We start from the raw sequence: 5,993 nt of genomic DNA on the forward strand, positions 1-5,993 counted from the left end.
AGGGTAGGGGTAGGGTAGGTTGTTAGGATGAGGTGTAAGGTTTGTTAGGATAGGATAAAATTTGTTAGGGGTTTGTTTAAAATTTTTATTTTTTGTATTTTGTGAAGAGATAATTACCTGGTTGAGGGTACACGGTAGGATAAGGTAAAAATAAATAAAAATGATATCAGGGAGAGACAAAATTAGGTGTCTACAAACAAATATTTCAAACACTAGATAATGATGTCTAAAATAAGTTAAATAACATAGATAATTATACCCAATTTTCTGATAAAATGTAAAACTATATCAAATAAATTCCACTACATCTTGTTTTGATGATAATCAGCTGACAACAAGGAATCATGTCCCTGGGTCTTCTTCATGAAAACATACAGCTGTCACATGTCTGCGCAGTTTTGTCTGTTAGTGTAACAAACTGCGCAGGTGAGTTGTGTACTAAATAGGACACTTGTCCCAATCAAAATTCTATCCAAATCATTATCCTGCTATAAATAGAAAGAATGCTTCTCAATTCAATAGTTTTCGCATTTTGGTTATTCAAGAAGAAAAACGGCTAAAACTTAATATTTCTCAAGTTCCAAATTTTGTGTGCCGAGAGAGTAAGTGTTTTTGACTCAAGTCTTGGTCTGTAATTAAATTACTCGGCTTATAAGAGTAATACTTTTCTTGTGTTTGTAGAGTGCTTAGGTAAAGTTACCTGAGTTGATACTGATTAGAGTTAATCAATATTGAGAAGAGATCTTCACAGAGTTTTCAAGGAGAGTTTGTAATAAAGTTGATACAAATTAGTGGAGTTTAGAGTTAAGTTTCAATGGAGTCTGTAATCATGAGTTTGATTATAGTAAATTCTTGAGTGCTTGTGAGGGCAATTCGTGATTTTTCCTTCCCTTGAGCAAGGATGTTTCACGTTAAATCATTGTATTCTTTACTTTCCTGCAAAGTTTTATTTCCTTACTGTGTTACTGCTTTATTACTTGTATTTGACTCTAAGGGACCTAGTCCCTTATAAGGTGGTGCACCCCCCACGTTTCAATAATTGATATCAGAACAAGGACACTCTAAAAGGTTCACACCTAGAGTGATTTATTAATCATGGATGCTCCACCTAATCTAAAAAAATGGTAATTTACTACTAGACCACCCTGCTTTAATGGGAAGTACTATGGGTGATGAAAAACTAGGATGTGTGACTTCATTATAGATGAGGATAGTAAGATCATGGATGTAAGAATTGATGGTCCTCATGTGCCAGTCTGAGAGGTCAAAGCAGGAGACATAACAAAGATGATTGTCAAATTTGGAGAGAGTTTGATGATGAAGATCTAAAGAAAGTTGAGAAGAATTACAAGGTAAACAAATTGCTTGTTTGTGGCATAGGGCCTGATGAATATAATAGAATTTATGCTTATGAAAATGCTAAGAAAATCTGGGATTGCTTGAGGAATGCTCACGAAGGAACAACTGATGTGAAGGATTCAAAAGCTGATATGATGACTACTCAATATGAAACGTTCACCATAAAAGAAGAAGAAACTAACCAAGGTACGCATACTAGATTCACTTAAATAACCAATTAGTTGCACTACTTAAGAGAAGTTATTCTTTTGTATAAACAGGTGAGAAAAATTTTGAAAGTTTTTCGTAAATCCTGGAAAAGCAAAGTAGATAATATCACCGAGGCAAGAAATCTGAAAACTCTCACAATGGATGAACTTATTGGTAATCTAAAAACTTATGAACTCAAGAAGCAACAAGGGTAAGAGAAGAAGAAATCAAAAAGAGAAAAATCTTTGGCATTGAAGGCTTTAAAATCTGATTCAAGTGAGAAGAAAACTGATGTTGCCTATTTGGTAAAAAATATTGTTAGATCACTGAAGAAAAATGATCAGTTTCAAAGATGAGGAAGTAGCAACAAAAAGGGAGGTACAGTTGAAGTTTGCCACAAATGTGAAAAATCTAGGTATTTCATCAAAGATTGTCTAATTCACAAACTAGATTATCAAGAATATCTAAAGTATAGAGGTGACAGCGTAAAAAGAAAAAGGACCATGTCCCTAAAAAGTCAAGAAGAAAGGTTGCAGCTGATTATGCAGTGAAACGAGTATTAGTTGTCTGGGGAGATTCCTCTAATGAATCTGAGAAGGATGAAAATTTTGAAGATGTTTCTATGCTAACAGTGAAGGATGAGAATGTCACCTTTGACTCCTTGTTTGATCTTATAGCAAACACTGAATATGAAGAATAAAATAAAGTAACTATTTCTGATATTAAAGAAAATTTAGATAACTACTCTACTAGAACGATAAAGAATCTTGCAAATATGTTGATTGATTCTGGTTGAGATGGTTGAGTTATGTTATATTATATACTAACTATATAGAAAGGCCATCAAGTCGACGACCAAAGGTATTTAAGGTAATTCGTATTAATTTTTTTTCTTTTTTTATTAATATATAATGTGTTGGTTTCCAAAAAAATCTAGGATATTTCAAGCTTTCTCTGCCACATATAAACTAAGAACCAACCATCTGTATTCCATTATTACTACAAAAATGAAGTGAAAGACTTTTCTAGAATACAGAAATTTCTGCACTTGAATTGTATAAATAAGAGCACCATTTTACTTATAATCGGCTATTTGTTCAATCATCCTCAACAAGCCGCATAGGTAATTTTCTTCCTAATCTGTTTTCAACCTTCCCCCCTCGATGAAATTAAGTTTTTCTTTTTGTGGTGTTATAAGTTGGAAAGTGAGATTATTGATTACCTTTCTCTCTACTTTTTTTTTTTAAAAAAAAAAAGGCTTATTTTATTGATTTCTTTGTGTTGTTATGTTAAAAGGCATAAAATGGATTCTTGAATACCCATTATTTTATTTTTTTTAATTAACTTATTTTTTTACTGTTACAAGTTGAAATGCGAAATTCTTGAATACCATTTTTTTTTCAAAAAAAATTCTTCTCATTTATGTGTGCTTCCTTCTTTTTTTTAAGCTTATTGTGGTGACGTTTGTGTGTATTTTTTTGTTAGAATATGAGATTATTTCTTATTCTTGTGTAGCTTTGTTGTCTGTTTTTGGATGTATGGATGTCATTGATTGCTAAAAAGTAATGAATAAACATAGCAGAATTTCTTGTTTAAAATCTTCTTTTATTTTTTTGGAACAAAAGAAACAGAGAAATAAATTAATTTGTAGTCGGATCTTGGATGCAGTAATTTTACTGTATATGCTTTCCGCAGAGATAGTTTTAAGCATAAGATCAGATGGAGCGAGAACCGAGAGAGGAAGGATGAAATGGAAGATAGCAACTATTATAAGTTTTAAATAAGTAAAAGATACTAAATTTTATCTTTAATCTCAAGATTAAAATGTCTAACTAAGGTGAAAAATTCAAGTACTTTAATGAGTGAAAATATGACAACTTACTTTCCTATAATGCGCGGATTTTTAAACTTATCAAATGAATGAGAGTAGATAGTGATCACTTTGTTACGATATGCTCTAGGGAGTTTCTCAACCTTTCATTACAACTTGTAGGCTCTTCACTTAAGAAATGGAAGCATAAAAAAGGGGGATTTTGAATGCATCAAGAAAAAGCAACAATTCACTGCTTCAGGAAATAGAAAAACTTAATTTGAAGTAGACAAGCACCTGAGCTAGAACCCATCCAACAAGTCAGTCAATGTCACTTCTATAATTGGAGATTACTAGAGCAGACTCTTTTACTGAAATCAGTTATTAACCAAGAATAAGATTACACAGGAAAAATGAAGATACAGACAACTTATCTGGGGAAAGAATTTAGGTATCAAAGGTGATGCAACTTTCTTAACCATGAATCGGTACGTTTGCTGATTTGCTTATAGCTCAACCTAGCCGGAAGCACATAATACTATAGCTTACTCTTAAAACACGATAGGAATCTGTAACACCCCGTACTTAATTACGTGCATTAGCCATTGTTATATGTGTTGGAGTATATGTATTGATCCTAAGTTAGGTATATATGAGTTTAAGTATGAGTATTGATTATTTTGAGATGGTTTCAAGTGTATAGTTTGATTATATGTGTATAGGAATTGACCTTATTTATACCGGAATTTGCCCGTCGATGGTTCCATACGAAGGTTATTGAATAAGTTTTCTAACGATATAAAGATTTTCAAAAATGGATAAGTTTTGGATATAATCGAGACCGTTCGAAACTATAAAACGGTGGCCGTAATGTTGTGAACAGTAAATGTGCAGGAAAATTTCCTGCACACAAACTACTGAGGCCTGTCAGTTTTTTGGGTCAACTTTGAACGATCATAACTCCCTCAATATAATGAACTGGGAGAGCTACCACATATCAAAAGAAATATCTTTGAGTCTTCTTTCCAATGCAATTGGTTTCATCCAAATCCAACATCTGAGTAAGGAGTTATACTCGTTTTACTTCAGCCTCTCAAAACAGATTTTTAGGGTCAATTTCAAACGATCATAACTCCCTGTACAAGACGAATTGGGTGGCCTACTTTATATTAAATTAAAGTCCTTTGAATTATCTTTTCAACGATACCAATTTAACCCAAATCCGATAACGGAGCAAAGAGTTATGGTCGATTTACTTTAGTCTATCAAAACAGTCCGTCATGGACAGATTCGGATTTACTTAAATTTTTAAGGGCAATATGGTCATTTTTCATCACCTCATGGACGAAAATTGGTCATTATATACATATAATTAGTCTCATATCTATCAATTATCATCAAATTATTGAAAATAAGAAACCCTAGCCTAATTTCAACTCCAAATATCTTGTGATTCAACCGTAGAAAATCCAAATTGATTCCGTAGTTGTGTTCACCATCTCAAGGGCTTCGAGAAGCACCCCTTATTTGTGCCAACAGGACTTCGAAATCAAAAGGGTCATTTTTTGGTAAGGATGTAAATTATGTTGGTGTTATTTATATGGATATGTATATATATATATATGTATGCATGTGAGCGTAAGAAGTATGTTATTTGATTGTTGTTGAAAGATGATTGGAAATGATGTTGGATTGTGTTGAATTGTGAAGGAATTTGGTATGATGATGTGGTATTAAAATGATGATTATATATATATATATATACACATAAACCTATTGTTCAAGTTGGTTTTTGGAATGTTTTGCAAATATTGGTAGTATGGAATTATGGAAGAGAATTGTGGTGTTGGGTTGCTAATATTAGATGCCAAACATTTTATTGTAGATAAGTGATTTGTAAAGGCGGAAAGTTGTGTTGAATTGGTATTCGAATCTACAATGAGGTATGTAAAGCATACTCTAACAATGTTCTTTGGCATGAAAACACCAATGTTTCATCAAGTAAGATTCCGAGGTTGTCCAAAAACATGTATTGTTCTACGTTGCCAAAGAAGTTGTTTTCATTCTATAAAGTGTCAAAATGTTTCATTGATATACCAAAAGGCTCCTATTTTATTGTTGTGATATTGGTGATTCTAAAACACATTGTTGATGTACCAATGAGTCTTTATTACATCGTTATTGTATAGAAGGTCTATTACTTGGTTCCTATTGATGTATCATTGTTTCAAAGTATCAAAAATGTGGTGGCGACCGAAATAACAATCTCAAAGATTAATTGAGCTAAGTGATGGAAGTTCTCTCTTATCAGGTGGTATCCCAAGGGCATAAGCCTTGCATGGGTCGATCCCTTTTTATGTGTTTATGGGTGGTATCCTAGGGGCATAAGCCTAGCATGGGTCGATTCCAGTTGATATGTACTGGAGGCAGCCTAATGGTCACAGTACAGTACAGTAATGATTACAAAGACAATAAGAACGAAGGTAAAGTGACTGAATAAATACAATGTACAGGTTGTCACAAGTTCTAGTAAGTGTGGTCCACTCCTATTTGACGTCCCTCACGGGGGACCTGCATTTTATGCTGCAGGCACAGGTACCTCAGCTCATACACCGCACAAGTAGGAGCCAGGTCA

The 5,993-nt window shown here is 33.2% G+C and overlaps 1 long non-coding RNA gene across 1 annotated transcript; it reads left to right on the forward strand.

The window, feature by feature from the left end:
* The first annotated feature begins 552 nt into the window (after positions 1 to 552).
* LOC124895536 lies at positions 553 to 4,047 on the forward strand. The gene is made up of 3 exons (XR_007051771.1): positions 553 to 1,545; positions 1,620 to 2,671; positions 3,542 to 4,047. It is a non-coding gene; the product is annotated as an uncharacterized LOC124895536 (long non-coding RNA).
* The last annotated feature ends 1,946 nt before the right edge of the window (positions 4,048 to 5,993 follow it).

This window comes from Capsicum annuum, unplaced genomic scaffold (genome assembly GCF_002878395.1).
Source record: "Capsicum annuum cultivar UCD-10X-F1 unplaced genomic scaffold, UCD10Xv1.1 ctg82844, whole genome shotgun sequence".
NCBI lineage: Eukaryota > Viridiplantae > Streptophyta > Magnoliopsida > Solanales > Solanaceae > Capsicum > Capsicum annuum.